The 25,278-nt window shown below is 39.7% G+C and overlaps 1 non-coding gene across 1 annotated transcript; it reads right to left on the bottom strand.

Moving 5' to 3' along the window:
* Positions 1–8,122: 8,122 nt before the first annotated feature.
* Trnat-agu (transfer RNA threonine (anticodon AGU)) lies at positions 8,123–8,196 on the bottom strand. Its single transcript has one exon. It is a non-coding gene; the product is annotated as a tRNA-Thr (tRNA).
* Positions 8,197–25,278: the final 17,082 nt, after the last annotated feature.

Raw genomic sequence — 25,278 nt, 5'->3', positions numbered from 1 at the left:
ATGACCACTTAGCTAGTCCAGTTGCCACCTAGCCTCATTACCAGTTCGTCTACTTTCCAGATGGGCTATGCCCATTTCGTCTAATACCCACAGTTTATTAGGTACAGTGGGAAAAATCCGAGGACACAAAATTGGAATTAGACCATCTGGTCATTAGACGAAACGATAATTAGTCAGACTGGACATTAGACCAAGTGAGGATTTTATCAAATGTGCATGAGACGAAATTGATAGTAGACCAAATGAGTTTAGTCGTAGTGGTGTTAGACGAACTGGGAGGTACACCATTTGATAGTAGACCAAGTGGCAATAAACCCATTGTAGCTGCAGAAGGTGTCGTAAGGTGCACGTAACCCAAGATAAATTGTTGGAAAAATTAGTCAAACCTCTCGCACTGTGAGCATAGTATTAATATGACCATTCATTGACAAAATGCAATCATAATAAATTTGACCAAGGTTTTTGCACGACATGACTGTCTCGCTGTAGGGTTTTTGCGTTGTTTTATAAATCAGAAAGTTCGTCTATATGACTGCTCATTACAGTAGACTCCCGTTATAACGAAGTCCTCGGGACCGGCAGTTTACTTTCGTTGTATAGAAATTTCGTTGAAAACGAAAAAAGAAAAAAAAACCAGACCAGATCATGTTGCAGCGTAAATTTTTACTTCTTTGTAACCGGAATTTCGTTATAACCGTGTTTGTTATAAGTGGGAGTGCACTGTATGTGTTTGTATGTAGATTGCACGTCGTATCCCACAATTCTCGACGACGACCCCATCGTCATACCTCAGCAAAGCAGGCCCGACAACCATTTCATCCACGGCGACAGCTTCCTACTCTACTGCAATCACACGATCTCCACACCGAGGATCTGGTTCACCTTCTGCTGGGACTCCCGATGGTTTCCCGACCCAGCCGAGAGATTTTGCTACAGTAAGAACCTTTAGAAAAACATTGTGTATTATAGAAACATTATTGATCATTCTTTATGACCTCTTCGACTGGGCCAATGGGATAACACTGAGACCTGTTTATGATAGAAGACATAAAACCTGATTAACAGAAAAACCTGATTAACAGGAACTAAGAACAGTAAACATAAACAACAACAACAGCAGCAACAGCAACAACAACCTGTAGAAATAAACAGTGTTTCGTGATACGTTTCATAATATTTTGTTTGCTAATTAGTTCGGGCATGATTCGTTTATCCTCTTGGATGTTACTTGTCGTATTTCTTTCCTGATCATTATGTTATTCTTGATTTTTCGTATTTCTTAAAGAATATTGCGAGCTTCCCGCGGTTTCATCGAATGTTGTGCATTCGTCAGACGGCGTGACGTCAACCACATTTTACAAGCATCTGACTGAAGTCAATTTCACATGTGCGACACCTAGCAGGCAGGATTTGACAGATCCCCAGAGCGCGCTCTGCTACGACGGAACTTGGGATCCCTCAGACACGCCCACCTGTGAAGGAACCTCCACTGCTGATGCATATACTGGTAAGGCGATTTATTTCAGTAAAAGCATATCGTCTACTCGATTGCAAGCAACGTAATGTTGTGTATTAGCGCTGCTGGGCGCCATGTGGGATCGTTGAAGATGCCATGTGTTGTTACATTGTGTATAGCGGTGAGAGGCACAGATACAAACATGCAATCACGCTGAAGTCATCGACGAAATAAAGAAGTTGTGGAGTCCAAATATAATATGCAGTCGAAGTACGTTTATTACTGAGTTCCGAAACTCAGACAGCAAAATAGTAAAAGTGTAACATAGGAGTTACAAGAGTTACAAATATCTCCAATGCCGGTAACACAGATAAGATCACGACATGTTCAAAGAGCAGATGAAATGCAACATTCTCATCTGGCTGAAGCCTGGAGTACAAGTCTCTCGATTCCACTTTCAGAAACTTGTATCTCTAAAACTTGGGGAAAATCTCATCCTGAGAAGCACATGGTCCATACACAATGTGATTGGCCAATTCAACGTGGGCATGGAAACGTAGGGTGTGGTCTTACCGTCTTACTCATTTTTGGGCCTGAAACAAAGGAACAGTGTTGCGGTAATGGGAGATGGATTTGTGGCATGAAGGGAACTGGATAAGGGGTGATAACTTTCTGACCACGATGGGAGTGGATACTTTGATGTGGGGTTGTTAGGAGGAAACTAACCTGGGGAAAGCCTTGGGGGTCAGACATAAAGACTCCTATTGACATGAGGGGGATATTAATGATGGACAGGTGTTGGGATTACTGTGCTATGGGTTATTGAACTATTAAGGAGAGGACTAAAGCACGAATGGAAACTATATTACAATACATATAGTTAGGGAATGGAGAATTGCCTAACTCTATGTAACAGTAGGTACCCATCTATCAATTGCCAGAATCTGAAGCAGTAAACCAAATGAAAAACAAAGGGAGACAAGTCACTAAGGAAACATCCATAGCAATTTACCAATCTTCTAGCACACAGTAAAAGCAATGAATTGTGAACATACTTGGACATTCACTGCATGCTTAGTCGTAGCTCGGAGCAAAATCACAGTTTCATGTTTGAATTATGCAATCATATGACTAGATTGTAGATTCCCATAACATATAGACTAAGTAGTATTATGATGATCACATACCAGTCTGCCCTTCCTACATACATTATCTTTCTTTTGATCTCATAGTTTTTGCTTTTATGTTTTGTTGTTCTTCTAGATGGATCTTCGGCAGCAACTGGTTCCGTAATGGAAACGACCGATATAGATACTCAAGGATCACCAACCCCGCCTTTTCTCACTACGATGACAATAGAACCCGAAGAAACAATGAAACCTGTTTCTCCAAAACAGTCCGTGCAACCGACGGATCCTACGTTTAATCCAACTACAGAAGGGACTAAAGAAATACCTTTCACTGCAGAGCCCACAGAGTATACTTCAGAATACGCCACTACTTACAGTCCAACTGATCTCCAGACAGACGCGCATACGTCAAGGACCACGGAAGAGTGGGTATCACCTCCGACAGCTTCTCCGACCAAGATAACTCCTCCAGCAACTTCATTCTCAACTACGACGCCGCAGGACGAGCTAATAACAAGTTCAGCATCTACCACGCCAGCATATTTTGCAACAACAAAAGCTTCGGAAGGGACTACAGTCAATCGCCAACCACAGACAGTCACAAGCGGTATCACCGAGTCGTCGACAGACTTACCAGAGACAAACTTACCAGATTTCACGACTCATGAAACAAACACAGACCAGTCACATATTTCAACACTTAATTCAGAAAGGACAACAATCTCGACATCAGAGGAACCAACAAAATTTGAGCCAGAGCCAACTTCAGTTGTTTCGACCCAGAGGACAACAACTCTTGGCGAACATTTTACTGTGGACGAGACGGTTTCCATGACAACCGCATCCACAGTCTCTCTGACTGAAACCCCGAATCCACCGGGTCTTCCTTGGTGGGCCATTACCTTGATTGTAACGGCCATTGCGGTTACCATTCTTCTTCTCTCGTGCTGGTGCTGTTTCTTCTGCATGGGCCTCCTCGACAAAAATCGTCGGAGATCGGACGAAGAGAGACAAAAGGAATGGGCAGATAGTAGCCATAGTGGAACGGTACGTATGCATGGAACCAAAGACAGTAATGAGAATGATATTGATGCTAATGGTGACAGCAATATAAAATGGCAACGCATGTAGCAATGATGGGTAGAGTAATAATATTTGCGTAATGATGACCAATTGCAAAATATTGTTCATGAACAAATAAAAAATGGTGTCCTAATCTTATACCCTATTAGATCACATCCTTTCACGTTGTCTATTTCCTTATCGTTACAAGTATGATGCAACAGTCAGTACAGTCAACAGTCCAGTCAGATCTGGTTCGGAGTGGCAAGTGCTATATACAAATCTGTATGTCCTAGATGATTTCACTGAAGTAATTCTTTTTTTTAAAGGATTCTGTACACGTAGTATCCTAAAGTGGAGATCTGTCTTTGGTTAGCTACATTAGCTATATTGGTTGCAATCCTAAAATAAAAAGAGAGAAACATATAATGCTCGTAATGGTGTGCTCACTCAAGAACTATGGTAATCACATTTGTTCACTCTTATGAAAAACGGAGTACTTGTCTTTTGGAGAGAGAGAGAAAGAGAAGGAGTGAAATAGGGAATGAAAAACATGATAACAATCTACTCTACACCAAGACAATCGTATCTATGCAGCTTCACTTTTTTATTCAATTAAACATCGCTAAACAATGTTTTTCTTTAAAGGAATGGTATCGTTTAGGTGAATGGGGTTTAAGTTTTCTAACTTTTTTTTGGTGGCATAATGAGAAACCTCATGTGAAATATGAAAGAGCATAATCATTTTTTGAGATGAATTTAAAAGTATATTGGATAAAGAATTGGTTTTAAAAATTCTGAGATATCAAAAAAAAAAATACCAAGAGATCCTAAAAAAGATCGGGTCCACATTTTATTAGGACCACATTGTTTACTTTGTGTTTAGATATTTTAGCCATTTCAAAACCGATTTCATTAAATAAACTTTGAATTCCTCCAAGAATTTCATGCTCTTTGGTATCTCATAAGTGGTTTCTAATTATGTCGCAAGATAGGCTAAATCTGAATTCCCATCTCAACCAGAAGTCCACCACCCCTTTAAAGTTAGTCATAAATTACATCGCTAATCCTGTTTCCGAATACGTTTATCTTTTCTTGCAGCGATCAACAAGTGTGACGATAAATCCAGGTGCCTCAACGCAAAGAGATCCGGAAACTTTAAGACCAAAACAATCTCCTTCATCACGGCGGTGACTGAACATAACTACAGAGACACGTATGCGGCAGAGTAACCTTTTTTTTTAAGTATGGAGCAAATTGTTTTAAAAACATTGCTGGGTGTCCTTTGTTTCTTCAACAGTAATTGTGAAAAATTTTGAAACGTAAACTGTTGTAACTGTTGCAGTGCAATTTTCAAATTCCTACAATATAATTTTCATTTCTCAATGTGGTTTGTACATTATGTGGTCATTGATCTCCCACGAAAATAATACATCTCATTAAAAGAGATGTTTTGTACGTAAGAACATTTATCAATGCAATTTTATTTAAAACTTTAAGAACGTCTCACTGATACCGGTTTATGTTTTTCTAAGCATAGCTATCAATGAAATTTTGAGTGCTTTGAAGTGTTGCGGCCGGGAACAATTTATGTGGGGAGATTGACCTGTCAGTAACAGCAGTATAAAACGAAAAAGAAATGACTTAGTGAACCACTGAATAATAGTGCTTACATTTTAATTGAAATAGACACTATGTTCAGAATGTATTATGTATTTCAAACAAAGAAAATAAATGCTAGGTGTTAGACCAAAATCAATAGCATGGAGAAATGGCAAGAGTATTACGTAAGACCCAAAAGCAGTAAACGGAAATCAAATTCCTTCGGCTGGACTGACAAGCTGAACTGCCTTGATTGAAGCCTTAAAACACGTGATGTGATTACTGTTCTTATGTTGGGGGATACTCATGACCTTTCTTTGTTTATTGCCTATAGTAAACACTTAAAACTTGCTTGTACAGATATGCAGATTTGAAAGCCAGCTTGGTTCACAATTTCTCAGGCCTCGAGCTATTGGGTTTTGAAGGACTATTCGGGTCAAAGCTTTTAGTGTGCCTACTCAGGAGTATTTGTTGAAATATTTATTTGCTTTACTCATCACTGAAAAAGTTGAACAATGAAATAGTTCAATTTGATACAATGTAACTTTCAGATATAGACGTACATCATACTTTCTGTCAGAGCGTTGCGCATGAAAAAAAAAATCTGAACAAATACTGTGTCAATAATCAATACCGATGGAAAACTATAAGTGCTTCTAATCAGCACACTTAACTATAGTGTCTATACTGACCAATTGGTCTATAGATTATTGCAGAGTACTATTTTGTGATATAAGTGTAAATATCCACTGTAATATGTAATCCATTTTTAATGTCATATATTTACAGTTAATTTCAAATGTTACTTTGCTTTCATTCAAATTACTACATAATTCTTTGGTGCCGAACATGTAACTATATTCCTGTTGTCTTTTTTTCATGCATTTCTTTAATGCCTTTTGGTGAGATATGCTCTGTATCCATTTTTAAGAGAGAGAGAGCTGTAAGTTTTTACATGTCGTATCGATATCCATTTCACACTTGTATTTTATAAGTCAGTGTTACTAAACAGAAACGCAGACAACCGCCAATGATATCTTCATGTGTGCATATCAATTTGATAGTGTACACAACTGGAATTCGGTTTTTGACTGTGGCATTGTAGTCATCCCAATTCGCTGAATTGTCTGAACTACATTTATATCAATCATTATAATAATATGATGTTAAGATTCCCCTCGAGCGTACTACATCGTATGCAAGGAACGAAAAAAAAAATATGATGAGGGTGCGGAATTGTTATGGAAACTCAGTGGAAAAATATCGCTACAGCAGGGATAATATGGTGCGCTTCCACATTTGGTTTTGAGGAAAAGATTGTTGCAATTTTCCCCCTGCACCATGACAATCTTAATTACAGGTGAGCTTGTGTCACTCCTAGCGTGTTTTTAGATCCCTGGAACAGAGCTAAACATGAAATGTGCAATCTAAGACCGCATAACACGAGACAGAGCAATGGGTTCTCTAATTAATAAACAGCACTGAAATGACAAACTTTCGTAATAACAAAGTGTTTTTTTTTTTCTTGTCCCAACTCCATTTAAAAACGTAATCCATCGTTTTACAGCATAAACCATTATTGAACGCCATAGCAACATAAATCAGGGACTTTCATGTCCCAAGGAGTTTGCATTGCAACAAGTATCCCTAAAAGCAGAAGGGTCTGTTCCGTTTATGTTGCTTAATAATTACTATGAACTATGCTCTTTCAAGAGAAATGGCAGTACTCATTAAAATTCAATTATAATTGATTTTACGATTGTCTTGTGCGTTCTGTTCTATATTCTTATGTATGGGTGTTCGAGTTTGTATTTGTGTGTGTGTGTGCGTGCGTGTGCGTGTGTGTGTTTACGAGTAAGAGGTATATTATAGGGAGTCCATCTTAAATATGTTTCACATTATTTAGTCAGCACTGTTGGTGTAAATGTGGACATTGTGGGAGTATTAATTTGTCTATGGGAGAAAAGTAACGGGGTACTCCCACAATGTACCAATTGTTATGTTTGCATGTGTGTTTGTGTGTGAGTGTGTGTGTGTGTGTGTGTGTGTGTGTGTGTGTAGTATATGAATAAAGTGACACTAAAGGCAAACTGGCCGTATTGTTAAGCTGTATTGAATGAATCAGTAATTATCACTGATATTGTCTTAAGGTCTTTAGCTCCTCCTTTCAAACACACACTGTAACACACCTAAAAAATCGGGAACAATGTCCTATAACGTGTATCAGATCTCTCGAGGAACAGAGGTAAAGACATACTAATGATATACTGACATGGCTTATGTACATATATCGACATACTTATGTAAAACACACAAATATTATATGATACATACATATAGGTATGTTTATATTATATATATGTGTATATATATACATATATCATATAACATGTATATCATATAATACAATATAGAATATGAAGTTATTATACAATATATATATATATATATATATATATATATATATATATATATATAAACAAGAAAGGGAAAACTGACCAGAAACAAATAATAAATGGCGAAAACTTTGAGCAAAGAAAATGGGTTTTCATCGGGATTCGAACCCGAGACCTCCGAATTACTAGACCGGTGCTCTACCGACTGAGCTATTGAAAGCCCTAGATCGGTGTTCGTCCCAAATCCTTAACTCTCTTTGCTCGTGTGGTCAGAAGCTATAGTGTGTGTATGTGTGCCACACACACACACATTAACCTGACATAGACCCAAAGGACGTAAATCAACTTTGGAATAAATGCGAGGGACCACCGAAGCGATGCAATTTTTTTATTTTTTGTAATATAAATTGAAACAAGAAAGGGAAAACTGACCAGAAACAAATAATAAATGGTGAAAACTTTGAGCAAAGAAAATTGGTTTTCATCGGGATTCGAACCCGAGACCTCCGGATTACTAGACCGGTGCTCTACCGACTGAGCTATTGAAAGCCCTAGATCGGTGTTCGTCCCAAACCCTTATCTCTCAATAGCTCAGTCGGTAGAGCACCGGTCTAGTAATCCGGAGGTCTCGGGTTCGAATCCCGATGAAAACCCATTTTCTTTGCTCAAAGTTTTTTTCTCTCTCTCTATATATATATATGCCCTATAATATTCATATATATTTTATAGAGAGAGTGATATGGAGGTGATTACATACATATTCAGGATTTAAATTTGTTTTAGAGTCTTTATATTGATGGGCTGTTTGCATGACGAAGTGTTCAGATCATGTACTGTTCAGCTCATCTGTTATTTCAGTACCAATGATAGCGACATTAGCAATTCCAAGTTTACAATGTAAACGTCCTTGTGAAAATAGATTAACAAAGATTAATGAATATGAAGATTAATGAATTTATAAAGAGCATGAACTTTGTATTTCTTTTTGCTGTTGACAAAGCAGGTGTAGATTGTACACCTCTCACAATGATTGATGCGCTCAAGATGTTTAACGGTGCCCAAACAAGCATCAGGAGGCTACGCATAAGTGGATGGTCAGTTTGCAATAGGTGTGTATATTGTGTTTGATTGATCTGACTAGTAAAAAAAAAAAAGGAAACTGTTTATGAGTGGACTTTGTTGCCAGACGACTAAATACCAAACCTATGATTGCATGGTATCGCTGAAGAAAGCTGACTCCTCGTATCGCCAACTTCATTATGTCGTCTGCAAAATGTCGTACAGGATGAAATCTGCAAAGGAATTTGACATGGTAATGCCGAAGAGTGCATCGGAAACATGGACTTGTATATAGTCATCGCTGTATGAGATGATATTTAGACGTTCATCGGACATGCATAGGGTAATTCTGTTTTTCGCTGTTCTTTGCGAGTGTTTCATCTGGACTTATACAGGTAAGAATTTTCTCGTCATGGCTAAATATATGTTGTGCTGCTTGTGGTAGAGGTTGCCATTGCTTTAATATGCAAAATACTTTAAGGAGCTGAAGTTGATTTAATACTTAGTGATAAATACTATAACGTTTCAAAATGATTGCGAGGTAACCGTTTAAATGAACGCTGTCAAGAAGTATTGAGGCAATTTGGGAATACCTGTCACATTGTAGGGAACATATTTTCAGCTGTTAAGTTAAATGATATGATAAGTTCCAGTTTCAGAATTACAGTAGGGGCATCAAACTAGACATCAGTAACTTTGTATAACATGCTCTCTACCATAAGTTTCATCTTTCACAGACGATATTGAAGACACAATAATTACGTTTCAAGAGAAATTCGAAAACGCATCGACCTTTTATTCATGTCTAGATCATTTTAGTGATTTAACCAATGAACCAGGCAATGGCATGTTTCATTTGCTCGAAGAATTGGAGTAGAGTCAATTAACAGTTATGCTGCAGATCGACGACTCTTGACATAAGTTAACGAAAAAACCTGCAAGTACAATGGCATTCAACGCAGTTAAAATCTTCGCTGTTTTTACCACACAATGTAGCATGTTCGCCACCCAACTTCGCTGAACCCGGACTACTGATTAACCCTGTTCTGAACGAGTATCCAGACTTCACACTGATAACCATCTACTGTGATACCAGTCTTTTCCTTGTCCACGAGGGACCATCTTTCAGCTTTTGCTTCTTCGGTGCATGGAGCGTCGACCCTGCGTTGGCAATATGTCACGGTAACGTGTGTAAAGCACACATTCATAATATACACATGTGTGCTCACTGTCACTAACTACAAGCTACAAACTCAGACACAAACATACAAGCACACATGTACATGCAAGCAGGGCCCTGTTTCATAAACCTGTTCGTAAAGTTACGAGCAACTTACGATCGACTGGTGATCAGTTCTGATGTCCTATATATACTTATCAGAATTTCCATAATTCAGCACAAGAACTGATCACCAGTTGCTCGTAAGTTCTTCGTAACTTTACGAACAGCTTTATGAAACAGGGCCCAGGAATGTTTTTAACGCACGTGCAAATAGAGTAGAAAATAATAGATTTGTCGTATAGGGATGTCTTACCCTGGTAGAGTAGAAAAACATCTTTGAAATACCGCATTATAGAAATGAAGAGTTTGATCTCAAGGCAGGTTGATAAACTAATAATTCGTATGCAATTTAAAGTGTAAAGTTTATCATCAGATAGAATATTTCTCCAGTGATTCCTCACTTGTTAGGTAACCAGGAATATTCTTGAAATTATAATTAAGAATATTCCGCATTTTCTTATCATTTTCTCTCTGTTTTTTTTTTTTTTTTTTTTGGATTTAACAGCCTTAATCGGAAATATTTCAAATTAACAAGAATGGGGCTTATTCATCTAATTTGATGATTAATACTAATACGAATTATAAAGATCTTGCTATTAATAGCTCTAGACCTAATAAAGAGGGGACTTACGCTTCATAGGGCATGTTTGTGTACGTTTGATTATGATGTATACGCATAAAAATAATATCTTAGCGTAAGATAAAAATTAAAGGGGCCTTAGATGTCTGAAATCTTGCATTTCATGCGTGTTTTGGTGAGTGATCGGGAGGGTGTGTGTATCAATTTTGTTTGTCCGTGAGAGTCGGTGTGCGTCACGTGCGTGCGTGTGTCTGGTATGTCTAATGTTACCGTTTGCCACCATTAATGAATCCCATGACTGCCCGTAGACCCATGCGTTGTTCCAGACGTTGGAGCGGACGTACTTCATGCAGACAAAACGTCGGGCGTTGCCGACTCTGAGCGCTACTTCCACAACACAGTTATCAGTTTTTCCTGTGCTGACGACCTTGGGGTTCTTGAAGGGGAATCGGAGTCCACGTGTGAGGACGGAGCCTGGACTACAGCAAGCTTTCCAACTTGCAAAAGTAAGATGGTCGTATTATTGTGTAAGTAAAAAAAAAAATCTACAAACCAACAAATTCAGAGAATGTGTATATCCGAGGCCATTTCCCCTGTTTCTATGAAGACTGTAACATATTTATACCGATCATGCGCTTTAATGCTTCTGACCGCCTTGGATGTTATTTCCTTCGCCGTCAGTAAGTTGAAAGTGCAGACTGAATTGAAGTGAAGATTGAAAGTGATGATATTGCCAGGGATGACGACTAAACACAAGAAGAAATGACAGAAAAAGAGAGAATAAAGGAAATAGAAGAAGAAACGATATCGAATGATTAATGGATACATTTCAGTATGCCATTAGCAAGGCACTGATTTCCCTTTTTTTTTACCAGCTATAACGTACATGATATCCATTTAAAGCACACAGCAGTCATGCATCTTCGTATCTATTTACATATCCAGGGGTCCATTTTAAATTGTAATTTTTCGTTAAATTCGAATTATGTTTTGACACAGATCCACATGCTGACATAGAGACAACGGTTCCCATCACCACTTTGGCAACTACACCACAAGTCGGTATGCATGCTGAGTGCTAATGTGTGTATCTAACACGTCCAATTGGGCGCTAATTTGTACATGATATATATATATATATATATATATATATATATATATATCATAACATATATATATATATATATATATATGTGTGTGTGTGTGTGTGTGTGTGTGTGTGTGTGTGTGTGAGTGAGTAAGTCTTTTTTGTTTACTTGTAACTTTATCAGTTTGCCTGTTACTGTAATGTGGTGTACGGGGAAAATGTTTTAAAAATGTTCCTCTTGGTCCAGGTGTATCATCATATGAGTGGCAATCTGGTTTTACAAAGATGGTGCTTTTATTATTGGACAAAATGCTGTACTCATCAATTTGTGAGAAAAATGTGTTATAAAACGTGTGTTTTTAATGATATAATTAGAAAAAAAAACGTTGGTAGTGCCTTTATTCTCAATTAGAAATAATGTAAGGTATCGATTTGTGTCTCATGATTCTTATATATTTTTCTGACATCTACTCTTCATTACCAACCGCACTTGATAGGATGTATCTTCCTTTCAGATTGCTTTTCCCCAGATTTAGGAGAACAGGAAGCTTTTATAGTCCCGTTTGAGTCCAGAGGCTACGCCGAATCAGACATAATCTACCTTTACTGCAATGAAACTATTCCTTACGCGGCTTACGTCGCCTTTTGCTTCGATGGAGGCTGGGTGCCCAGCGTTCCAGAGGAAATATGTCATGGCAAGTGAAAATTTCTACTCGGAAAATTGCGTATTTATACCACTATGTTAGTCTGTCTTTCCCTCGATTCAAAGTTATTCTTTCCCATTCTTCTTGGCACTGTACATGTACTTCATTCATTCCATTTATTACGTTTCCACACAAATTACATTGGTATGCATTTATAGCATAAAGATCAATCAATATAATGCCTACAACTAATTTAAAAAGTGATATGAACAGTGGTGTCATCCTCCGTACGTTTCTTCAATAATCATGTCATACTGTGTAATCTTGATTACCTATGTGATATGTAAGGGTGCTTTCTTAAGAAACTTTAATTTATTGATATTTCAAAAGCCCCTAATCAAGTGATGTAAGGCTGTTACTAAGATGCCCTTTTTAATAACTCGAAAGCTTTTATGTCAGAAACCATATGAAAGAAATACTTTAACCTTTACTTTGGTTGTAGATATGAATACCTCTCTATAGTAATATCATACTTCGAAGATACATAGGCCTAATGATGATATCAATTTTAATGAATATTGATGTTTCATTCATTTTGTCAACTAGAGCCCCCAAAAAAGAAGAAATACAATGCAGAAAAAGGGACTGGCTATCATGTAAGACTACTAGCTCTCACATAACAAATTGGAACTGCAATGGCATTGACCTTTATTCATCGTTGGTGATGGCATCCCCGTAATAGCAAAAATTTTAAGTTCTATAATTATCAATTCCTTTATCACTATCAGGATGCGTCATCAAAACAGAAGTAGATCTGCTGTTTTAACGTCCAACATTAGGAAAAAAGATTTTGTCAATTCAAAGCAGTCTCATCTTGTCTTTAGATGCGTGTCCGGTGCCCACGGGGAAGGGAATCAGTTACACCCTCATGTCTGGACTGCACAACGACGTCATCTTCACACATGGAAGCGAGATACAGTTTACTTGTGAGTTCGGGACAGTCAGCGGCGATTCGACGTGCTGGGATGGAGTCTGGACGCCACCACTGGTATGCCAAGGTAACGCAAGAAATGACACCGGTTTTAACAGATACCAGTATATCAAGTTCAATTCCAATTCATGTTCTTATGCTCTGATATTAAAAGTATACAAAGAGTGAATTCGAACAAAGATCAAGTTTGTTCGATTATTTAGCTTTTTAATTTGACCGAAAAAAGGTTTGCGGAATGAAAGAGTCTAGTTTGCTTTAAAAAAAATAAGATGATAGATCGCAATCACATGACAAAATCAGCGGAGGTACTGCTGGCATTGATCGTCTTACAACACTCGCTTAAGTTTGTACACGATTAGGAACAAACGAGATGGGAAAAATGTTTCAGGGCAACCATCTAGCAACGACGCGTCGCGACGTTTCCCGAACCCGGAAATCCATCGTTTAAACCTTATTTTTGCAGCACAAAATTTAGATTCATGTGATTCACTTATCATTTCTTGATTTTATGTCATGAGTCAAAAGCAAACCTGTACACAGACCAACGTGAGACCTGTGAGGAGACAATGTCTTCTAATGTAATTTGTCGCTACTAATGTAAGTCTTTCATGAAGACATTTGTAAGTCAAATAACGTGCTTGTTTCAAGTCCATTTTTGATGACATGCACACCTTAATGTTTTTTTAGTTTAATTCTTTTTACCAACTCAAGCTTAAGCATGGAATGGGAGTGTACCTTATGATAAGATCTTTGAAGAGCGATGGTATAGAATACATGAAACTTTCTATTTGTGGATGTAGTGAAATAGGCAGGCTGGCATGACTTATGAAATTTTACCATAAAGGAATAACATGGGTCTGACTGCTTAGTGAATGTCACCTACGTTCCAGGAATAAAGCGCTGAATGAAACTAATCATTCATTGTTCTTGGCACGTTCTTTGAACTTTGATATGCACTGCAAAATCATGACTACGAGCAAAGAATATTTTGGGGTGGTCCACTGCGAAATGACAAAAATAGATGGAGATGAAGACATGACAAAGATTGACGTTCCTAAAAGAAATCGTTTATTTGAGATCCACTTTAACGCAAGGGCCTATTCTCATGCGCAATTTCACGAAACCGTGAATGATGCATGACATGTAAACAGATCAAGCTGTTGCAAAACCTTGCCCCAGTAACCCTCTTCTAGAGCTGTGAATGCCTTTCTGTCTGTCAGATTCAACATGAATTTTCGCAGAACGACAGAATTGGCATTTTGCTGCCCACGCCGCCTTCCCCCAGATATTTTAGTTATGATGAGACCTGGAAGATGACACTCGACGATTTCTTACACAAATAATGAATTTGCATGTGTGTTATACTTGCTTTCAATTTTTTTTTTCTGGTTCGATCTCATTACTGTTAAACTGGATTTTAAACTGTACCGACGATTTGTCTTACTTTTGTTTCGATGTGTGTTTGCTATTTGTATTCCCTTCTCTCCCTGTGGATAGGGCCAACTACGCAAGACGTCACCACCACTTCGCATCAACCAGGTGTGACAGATTCGAGCGGAATAACAGGTTCTAGACAAACCTCAATAATGGTGGCCACACCTGGAAACGGAGACCATTCAACACAGACATTAGCATTGCAGACCACTAAAAGGGCTACGGGAATTTCCTCTTTGACGAAATTTGATGATATGCTCACTGTGTCTGAAGCTTCAAGTATGAGCGAGGCAACACAAGTTACTAATTTACTTACTGGGGTAGACTCAAGCGGACCAACCGAATATTCTTCGCAATCCACTCATGAAGGGTCGACAGGTTCTCCTAATGTGCTTTTAAACAAGACCGTTACAATGGCATCATTAGCGACTGAAGACGCATCGACTATGGTCATGGCAACCTTAAATACATTCCTCTCATCTTCCTCGGAAGGAACAACAAAGACGTCTCAAATGAGGAACGATCAGCAAACACATACTCCTACTATTCCAGACCAAACGGACTTTCGACAAGAACCACGGAACTTTGCCACGACAGATATTGTTACAATAATGCAAACAATGTCTGAAAGACCGTTAACAACCAAAAATGAATTATCCTCAGAATTAAAGTCAATATATCCAAGCGAGGCAGCCGTTACATCGGACGGGTTGTTTACTCAGTCTTACACAAAAGAAAATCGATTTAATTCAAGAGCTATAACTTCCCCGAGTGACAGCGATTTAACAGCTAACTCAGCTCAAACATTAGAAACACTAACGTGGACGGAACTTTCCCTCGATCTTAGCGAAGCTCCACCAACACCCGATATCGTGCCCAGTAAACCAACAACGTCTTCCACCGTAACTCCCTCAACTCTCTCTTCAAAGAAAGCTACTGATCCATTGCCCGAGTATTCCACTTACCAATCTGTAGCTGCAACAAATCATACAACTCAAGTAAATACAACAAAAGAGGAATATGGTATGGAAAGTACCCAAGCGACGTTATCTGTGACAGAATTAGTGACAATGGCGCCCTCTTCAGTTCCCACGCAAAATGTTTCACCATCGGCGCATGGAATGACAAGTAGCTACGGTACTGCTCAAACGCATTCTTCGCAAACACTGATGTCAATTACATCCGACAAGAGTACCCCTCCGGAGAGGATAGCAACATTTGATACGGAACCTGAGGCAGAAATAACTACAACATCCCCTCCTCGGACAGAATCTGCAACAACGGTAGTCTTTGATATTATGACGGATCATTTCTCACCTGCCACTTCGGGTAAACAATCCACCTCAAGACCCACATCACCGCAGATATCAAGTGGCAATAACGATACAGTTACTGTAAGCCAAACTCCAGACTATGAAATCATTACCAGTGAAAGTTCGTCGCCTCAAATAATGATATCTGAACAACAAAGTATGCCTTTGACAAATACCCTCCGATCCATGCCAGTGGAAACTGTATCATTCCTGTTATCTTCTGTCAAGTCACCAAGTACGGACGTTATCACTGTCGTACCTGACCTAGAGCAAACTGTTTCAAGAACCCAAGATCTGCCTCATGTCTTCACAAAGTTATTATCATCCAGTATAGCTGGAACTGGTCTTACTAGCAAAGGTTACACAGATACTACGTCCCCACGGAACTCGATGCCAGGGGAGCATAGCGTAACGGGTTATACGGCTTCCTCATTGCACTCCCCGTTTCCGCTCACAGTCCGAGAGAAGCCGAGAGAATCTCCTGTGGCAGGTAACACTGATATGACGATGAATAGTTCATCTCCTACGGAAACAGATAATATTGTGCTTGAAACAACGATGGATAGCTCAACGGCATCTTTCGTATCTTTGATCGAGACAGAACCTGCCGGCACTTCACTACTTTCAACCCGAATGGAAACTGAAGCCGCCTCATCTACCAGGTATGAATACGATACCACTATGCCCCACGTGAGTGAGTTGGCTTCTTCTGTCATATCACGTGCAACTTCAGTCAATGCATCCAGCAAGGAATCGCATGTCACGGCTGATATTTTCCAACCCTCATCAGGATCTGGTATACCAGGAACATTACCCACAAGTGATCCGCAAACGGATTTAGTGACTACTTTTACCATAACATCCACTCCAGGCAGTAAGATAACGACGTTAAACGGTTTAGATCAGACAGACCGTTCCACAACGTTGGTAGATTCTGTGACGATTTCAGATGTTTCCACATTCTCCCCGGTAAACAGTGTAGACGAAGAGTTAACAACAACTGCAGCAGTGGGGGAAACCGTGTTCATCACCAACGTTGATGTGGGTATTTCCACCGAAAACATCCAAACTGATACACTACCAGTAGCATCTACCTTAGACGGACATCCTTCTTCCTCGTCTAGCATTGCTTTCGAGTTACATTCATTTCAAACGGGAACAGCTGACGTCAATACCGGACCTGGTACCAAATTTTCAAACGGCATTGAGACTGACAAAACGAGTCTTGGACTTTCTCAGTCATTATCGCCTGTGTCAACATTGCATACTCCAAACGATTTAATCACAGGAAAATCAACTGTCACAGGATCTAGTTCTGTAAGCCCATCCACTATACCAATGACCACATACTACAGTGAAAGTCTGACCTCAATCTTAACGGACCGATCTACAAAGTTAGCACCAGCTCCTGTAAGTGATGAAACGTTTTCTGCAGGAGGAACAGACGGAAAAATACACGATTATTACACTGAACTCTATGACTATTCACTTGGTGCTAGCACTCTTCTGTCTCAAACAAATACAGAAACTGATTTCACCAAGGGTACACAGACCAGCATCAACGGAGGGGATTCACCAGAAGTATCTTCCGAAACAAACATTGCAGCTTACACTTCCACGGGGAAGATCACGGAAATGCGTCTTGGAACTACACAGCCAATTTCTCACACTGTAATTCCCGTTGCAACAGAAGTAAATACTGGCATCAGCTCGGTCAGCAGGATCACGGAAACAAACTTACCAATTTCTAGTGCGCCACCAACGGGCAGCAGTATGATAAGCTCTCAATTCCCCGTCAGTACGGATGAAAGGGCGGGTGTTCAACCTGTTACAGTGATAGAGAAAACAAATATCCTTCCGTCAGCAACATCCACAGAAGGTAAACCTACTTCAACCACGCATGTCGCCATGGAAACGGATATTTTTACAAGGGACAGACAAATCTCGCCCCTTGTTCTTTTAACAGAGTTACGCACTGTGTCATCGCGAGAATCGGAATATAGTACGGAAGGAACGGCATCCCTTTCTGATATGATAACAAAGTTTGATGACCCCAGTCATGCTGTTACGTCAGTCACTGAAATTGCATCTTCATTATCATCTTTAATTCCGGCGAATGAGGGTACGACTGATATAGCGCCAGAAGCGTCAACAGATGGCAAACCCACTTCATCCACACCTGTTACCATGGAGACGGTAATTCTCACAAGAGACAGACAAACCTCGCCCCTTGTTTTGACGGAGTTACGCAGTGTGTCATCGAGAGAGTCACAATCAAGTATGGAAGGAACGGCATCCACTTCTGATATGATAACAAAATTCGATGATTCGAGTGATGTTGGCACGTCGGACATTGATATTTCAACGTCATTATCATCCTCAATTCCTATGAGTGAGGGTACGACTGATTTAGCGTCAGAAGCATTAACAGACAGTACGCCCACTTCATCCACGCCTCTCGCTATGGAGACGGTAATTCTCACAAGAGACATACGAACCTCGCCCCTTATTGTTATGACGGAGTTACACAGTGTGTCATCGAGAGAATTACAATCAAGTACGGGAGGAATGGCGTCCTTTTCTGATATGACAACAAAATTTGATGATCCGAGTAATGTTGTCACGTCAGTCATTGATATTTCGACGTCATTATCATCTTCAATTTCGGCGCATGAGGGTACGACTGATAGAGCTTCAAAAGCATCAACAGAAGGTCAACCCACGTCATCCACACCTGTTACAATAGAGACGATAATTCTCACCAGAGACAGACAAACCACGTCCCTTGTTTTGACGGAATTACGCAGTGTGTCATCGAGAGAGTCACAATCAAGTACGGAAGGAACTGCATCCATTTCTGATACGATAACAAAATTTGATGATTCGAGTGATGTCACGTCAGCCAATGATATTTCAACGTCATTATCATCTTTAATTTCGACGAATGAGGGTACCACTGGCATAGGCTCACCAACATCAACGGAAGATAAGTCCACTGCAACCAGGCCTGTCGCCATGGAAACGGAAATTCCTACTACGGACCGACAGACCACACCCCTTGTTGTTTTAACGGAGTTGCGCAGTGTGTCATTGCGAGGGTCTGAATATAGTACGGAAGGAACGGCATCCATTTCTGATACGATAACAAAGTTTGATAACCCCAGTCAAGTTGTCACGTCCGCTAATGAAATTGTAACGTCATTATCATCTTTAATTCCGGCTAATGAGGGTGCGACCCGTATAGCGTCAGAAGCATCAACAGATGGCAAACCCTCTTCAACCATGCCTGTTACCATAGAGACGGTGATTCTTACTAAAGACAGACAAACCACGCCCCTTGTTTTGACGGAGTTACGCAGTGTGTCATCGAGAGAATCACAATCAAGTACGGAAGGAACGGCATCCATTTCTGATATGGTAACAAAGTTTGATGACTTCAGTCAGGCTGTCACGTCAGCCATTGAAATGACAGCGTCATTATCATCTTCAATTCCTGCAAATGAGGGTACGACTGATATAGCGTCAGAAGCATCAACAGAAAGCAAACCCTCTTCAACCACGCCTGTTTCCATGGAGACGGTAATTCTCACCAGAGACAGACAAACAACACCCCTTTTTCTTTTGACGGAGTTACGCAGTGTGTCATCGAGAGAATCACAATCAAGTACGGAAGGAACGGCATCCTTTCCTGATATGATAACAACATTTGTTGATCCGAGTGATGTTGTCACGTCAGTCATTGATATTTCAACGTCATTATCATCTTTGATTCCGGCGAATGAGGGTACCACTGACATAAGCTCACCAACATTAACAGAAGATAAGTCCACTTCAACCAGGCCTGTCGCCATGGAGACAGAAATTCTTACTAGGGACAGAAAAACTTCTCCCCTTGTTGTTTTGACGGAGTTACGGACTGTGTCATCGCGAGAATTGGAAAATAGTACCGAAGGAAAAGCATCCATTTCTGAAATGATAACAAGGTTTGACGGCCCCAGTCATGCTGTCACGTCGGCCACTGAGATTGCAACGTCATTATCATCTTCAATTCCGGCGAATGAGGGTACGACTGATATTGTGTCAGCAGCAGCAAAAGAAGGTAAACTCACATCAGCCATGCATGTCTCCATGGAAACGGAAATTCTTACTTGGGACAGACAAACTTCGCCCCTTGGTGTTTTAACGGAGTTACGCAGCATGTCATCGCGAGAATCGGAATCAATTACGGAAGGAACGGCATCCATTTCTGATATGATAACAAACTCTGATGATCCAAGTCATGTTGTCACGTCAGTCATTGAAACCGAAACGTCATTATCATCTTCAATTCCAGCGAATGACGGTCCGACTGATAAAACCACAACGCCGACTCCGACTTTGCTGCAAGACCTGACTTCAGACTTAACTATTGACGCTTCAACGTTTACTCCGCTATATCATTTCAACACTGAAAAACATGGCAGTTCATTTTCTCAGAACGTGCAAACAGATATCTATACGGAAACTATTTCGCACAAAAGTCCCAACCAAGACCAGACATCTGAAGGTATCCTTATAACTGGCCGTAGTGAACCAACAACTTCCGGCACGGTGAGCACAGATTCCACTAATATCCTGACGGCGAGTGTGTCCACGTTCACCGCAGATATGGAACCTAACTCAAAGCACGCCACCATGGAATACACAGAGTTTAGTGTATTTACAAAAACTAAATCTGATGAGGAAACAAGAGAACAGAATACACACACTGAAGATGCAACGATTCCTGATAGAAATGAGTACAGTACCAGAGTGGCTGAGAGTGATACGTATGTACCGACAAGAATCTCAAATGACACTGCACCGGCCGTTTCTAGCCAGTCAGACTCATCTACTGCGTCTCCGTTCTCATCCGAGACAAGTTTTCAAACATTTACAGAGTTCCTTACCAAGGAGCTCACTCAGAATACAGGCCATTACAAAACACATGTGGGGAACAGAGCCAGCCCAACCACTTTGACCACTGAAACAAGCACTGGTGGACCAATGCCGCTAACAGAGATGGAAGAAACTGACATGTCAACACGAACATCAGTTTATGCAACCACAGAAAGTGAATCAAGTACCTCTTCAGTTACAAAAACTACAGGACAAAGGGTCCCCGTCGAGCAGAGTAATGCCTCTTCAACAGTTGCCTTCGATAACCTTTCCACATTTCATAACTTGACAGCAGAAAGTAGCACTGGTCTACCCTCTCATACCACCACAGAAGCCTCATACGTCTCCACAGTCTCAAGTTCTCTTTCCGGAGACGGGGGAGGAAGTACACTATCTAGGCCGAAAACAACGCCTCTGAAAATGTTGACAATGATCCAAAATACGACTGAAGTCGAAGAACAAAGCTCAAATGACTATTGGACTGTTTTGTCAACAATATCTACTCGTGATGAACATACTCAAAGCAGCGTTTTAACGGACAAAGAAAACGCCGATACATCTTTTGCAAATAGAGTTACACCATTTTCAGATTTTGATTTGACCGCGAGTACCAATGAACTAAGTGAGGAACGTACATCACTGCCAACGATTCGTAATTTTACCACTGACATCTTTTCGTCAATTCGAGCTGAAGCAAGTTCCCAGGTCAACACAATTTATCATACGAAACCTCAAATCAATCTGCATACGGGCACTCCCGCCGAATTTAAGACTGGCACTAGCACCTCTGATACGCATACTCGTTTTACAGACACCTCTCATGGTCCTGTCAGTGTAACCGAAATCGACAGCAACAGTGTAACAAATTCTTCTACAACTCAAAAAGAAAATGAAACAGTTCCTGACATAACACACTCATTAACTCAGAGCTCAGTTCCTACACCCAGCAATCCAAATCAGCGTTCTGTGACTTTACCGCTGCGTCGTAACGACACTAAAACTGCCGCAGATAAAGATATGGACGGTTGGACAACATGGATTCTAACTACTTCTAGAGGTGATCAAACAGCGCATCCCGTCACTAAAGAGGATCTTAGCCCCGAGGAAACGACACAATTCCAAAAAGAAGATGACACAATCAATGATACCACGTTTTCACTCTCGGATTCCGCTACTGATTTTCCGGCTACAAGCGAAACTGCTATAACCCAATCTCTTGGGTCTGCAGAACCATTTACAACAGAGAGAAGTAAAACAATACGTTTTAGTGCCACCAACTCCGTCTCTTCTCCTCAAACAGCAGATGGCACAATATACACTCAAATGTCCAGTAGTAAGGACATCATGACGAACATTTCGTCAAATACTATAGAATTTACAGGAGGCGTTTCAACTAAGAAATCCGGCCTTACTTCTCAGACAGCACTCTCAGGAACAAGTTTCCAAGGAACAGACCTGTCAACGCCTCCCTTGGAACCTGTCCAGGCAACATCAACGTATGAAGAAATGCAAGGAACTACAGGAATTTTGCAATCTAGCCAGGAGCCTTCACGCACGATTCTCACCGATATCTTTTCCTCACCGATCTCAAACGGATTTGATTCTAGAGGTAAGGCGCGATTTATTATTTTCCCTTCATATCACGATATCATACTATCCAACGGCAGTCACTTTATTCTGATACCTTTTAAAAGGTACACACTTAGGTCTTAAGGATTGATTTGGATATTAAGAAAACAATGTCCTGAACGTTGTTTCTCTGAAAAGCAAAGTACAATAACCTTATCGTCTGAACTTGCAGAATATTTCCCTTCTGCTGATTATCGTAGCATTCACACACTATCAAGTACTTGCCCACTTGTGTGTGTCCGACACGAACTGGTTATTGAGTACTGGCATGTCTGTAATAAAATGCTTGTGTACACAAATTTATGCTTGTGTTCCCTTTTTAGAGATAGAGGGATTGTATGTGTATTTTAATGCTAAGATCATCAATAAAAAGTCTTCATAAAAGTAAGATGTGGCAGCCCCCAACGATCTGGGCAATACAAAGCAACGTGCTGATGCTTTTGATGTTAATCGCACTTGTAATATAGGCTTCTCTATCCTTATAACATGTTGTGATATTTTCCAACAAGGTAACGTGACTCCGTTGCTTGTCGTCCTTGCTGGTTTTGCTGGTGTCGTCGTACTCACACTATTACTGGCTTCTATACTGTGCTGCTTCCGACGAGTAGTCATTGTAGACCGAACTCGCAGGCAGAGAGCCCGATCTTCGCCCGACATTTCCTTTATTACGGTGGGCAACTATCATGCTATGGTAACTTATATACGATAGAAAGCTGCCATATAAACGCGGATGGTGGTACACATTTGTATAGTGTTAGAAGATTTATTTCCAATGCGATATACAGAGACGTTTGGTTCTGCAATGTTTTTCCTCTCCATACACACCGCAAAATCTGTAATATAATATTATTGTGTCATTTTGAAATTAGAAATCGCGATGTTCTCTCCCTCTTTATGTTAACGGGTGACGACAGAAACAAAAGTTTGTTGCATATTTCTCATGTCACCTTTGAGAGTAGTCTAAGCATTTAGTTTAGATAATTTCATACACACACGCAAACAACACACACACAAACAAAAATTAGTTGAAATGACGGTTTAACACTGCATCCCATGTGCGATATTCTTGTACTGTTGCTGGGCTCATGGCAAGTCACTTTCTCTTTGAAGTCGAAAATCTTCACTGTTAGTGTTAACCAATGGTCTGCTTGTATTTGTAACTTTCTTGCGTGTGACAAAATTGAAGTAGCACACACTTGCTTATTTTTTTTTATCAACGTATAGAAAACCAATAAATCCACTGATAATATAAAATGTTAATAAAAATGCTGTGTTAAAAGTGGCTGAATGGGCACATTTTGTCAAAAATTGGTTTAGGATATAATGTATTCCAGTCCTCACTAATTTCTGTCATTATCTTCTGAATGCAATAATCGTAAGTTAAACGATTAAAATCGCAAGTGATAGTTCTTCCGAAAGATGTTGAACAGTAAATCCTGTTTTACTTCTGTCTTAAAATCACGAGACACTTTGGTTGGCTGTTATATTTCCAGGATTTTCAGCGCTGTCACATCGGTTATAACCAAACAATCATCAACGCATTTATGCAAGACGGCAATGCTATAACACACCTTGTATCCAACGACGTAAAGGTATGAATTATTTTCGTCTTTTATTTTCTTGTGAAGAATAATGACCGTACTGCTTGCTCCTTTCTTATAATAGGCTTTGCCACGGTGTCGTTAAGCGGGGAAAAAAGCCGAAGTATGGTGATGATATTTCATCATTAAAATAATAGCTCTGAAATGTTCATAAAAAATGTTTTCATCAAAAGTGCATGATAACGATGCATATCATGACACACAAGCAGAGATAAAGCGCAGTACATCAAAATGAGTATTTTGTGAAAACAATTGGAACAATGATTGCCTTTACAGTATTAAAAACAACCCTGTGTGTACAAAAGGGAAGTCTTATTTACCGTTAAATATTTTCCCTTTTTTCCATGACTTCTCCTTTCTTTGAAAGGAAAATTCTGGATTTCAACCTATTCTCACCGAAATGTGTGTTGTGTCATTCTTATCTTCACAGATTGACATGGAGCTGTAACAGTGGTCGATGGTTTCTCTTTCTTAGTGTTGAAAAACTGGGACATTAAGTACTAACTGAACGCAAACATCTTCAGTCTGGACATAATAATGCGTTCAGATCGCCTGGTTAAGACATATAATGCAGAATATGAGCTCGCGTAGCAGTCTATGCTGCTTACTTTTTTGTGTTGCTTGGCAGCACAGCCCCTCTTCTTTGTTTCAAAGTTGTTGTTTTTTTCAGAATAATATCTATTTACTTCCATTCAAATAATACTATAAACAGCATTTCATTTGATATCGCTGTATACAACGTAATAGAATAATTCCTTTAACCTGTAACATAGAAGGCAACTATTCATTTTTTCAATATAGCAAATGAAATGTCAATAAATCAGCAAATTACAACCCCCCAAAAAGAAGTATATTACATCTGAAATAAAATACATCCCCAAAGCAATTCTCCGTACCTACCCTTCCTAACAATATACCTTTAAACGACCCAAAGCATAAAAAACCTCCATGTTCGTTGCATGCCATATTTCCGCCTTAATAAGGTCATCCTGTAAGAACTAGTAAATGCAATGAGTAATATATAGTTTGTATAAACACACACACACACAAAATAGCATACATACTTATAATACAGGCCGGCAGTGCACGACAAAA

Source organism: Diadema antillarum, unplaced genomic scaffold (assembly GCF_040938485.1).
Source record: "Diadema antillarum isolate AM-2024a unplaced genomic scaffold, OU_Dant_1.0 seq00000124_RagTag, whole genome shotgun sequence".
Lineage (NCBI taxonomy): Eukaryota > Metazoa > Echinodermata > Echinoidea > Diadematoida > Diadematidae > Diadema > Diadema antillarum.
This window is presented reverse-complemented; position numbering and strand designations above follow the sequence as displayed.